This window comes from Arachis ipaensis, chromosome B10 (assembly GCF_000816755.2).
Source record: "Arachis ipaensis cultivar K30076 chromosome B10, Araip1.1, whole genome shotgun sequence".
Classification (NCBI taxonomy): Eukaryota; Viridiplantae; Streptophyta; class Magnoliopsida; order Fabales; family Fabaceae; genus Arachis; species Arachis ipaensis.
The window spans coordinates 9,465,279-9,466,016 of record NC_029794.2 but is presented as its reverse complement, the minus strand read 5'-3'; positions in this window follow the sequence as shown (position 1 = coordinate 9,466,016).

Sequence of the window (738 nt, the reverse complement as noted above, 5' to 3'; positions counted from 1 at the left end):
TTGTGTTTTATGGTTTAAGCTTAAACTAAGCACTGGTAAATTATAATAGTGCTGAATGAGGAGTATATAGAAGGGGGAAGAAATGGAAATGAAAAAGAAAAAATAGAGTAGATTGACCATAAAGGATATGGAAAATGTGCGGCAGCATGGTGTAGGTGAGGGGTATTTTGGGAAGTTGAGGTAACAAACGAGTAAACAGGATCACATGGTGGTGGACTTACTCTTTGTTAGCTTATAATTACTAGGCTTGTGTTACTTTATTTGATATATAGTGTGGCAAGATTTCGGTAGAAAATTAGAAATTAAGAAGGGTAGATTAGATTAGATTCCCTTTGGCTTTTGGAAGTGACATTGACATTGGGAAGACTTGAGAAATGGATGACAACTTTTGTGGCGTTTTTTAAGAGATGAGAGGAGGTGTAAGTATGTGACGCATGTGCGGATTGGTTAAGAGATGATGAGAGACAAAAGTTTCATAAAAAGGGAATTAAGGTTGGTCTTTGTTCCCACATTTGACTTTTCAACTCTGCCTCATCAGTCAACAATTTCAACATATGCCCTTACCACCCTTCTTATCTCCTTTAACACCCTCATTTAATCCATTTTTGTACCATGAACCTAATTATGTACTATCTATTTCATAGAAATTCTTACTCTTATTAATTTACAAAACAAACATTATTTATTTACTTTTTGTTTTTTTTTATATTTCTTAAAAATAAAATAACATAAATCATT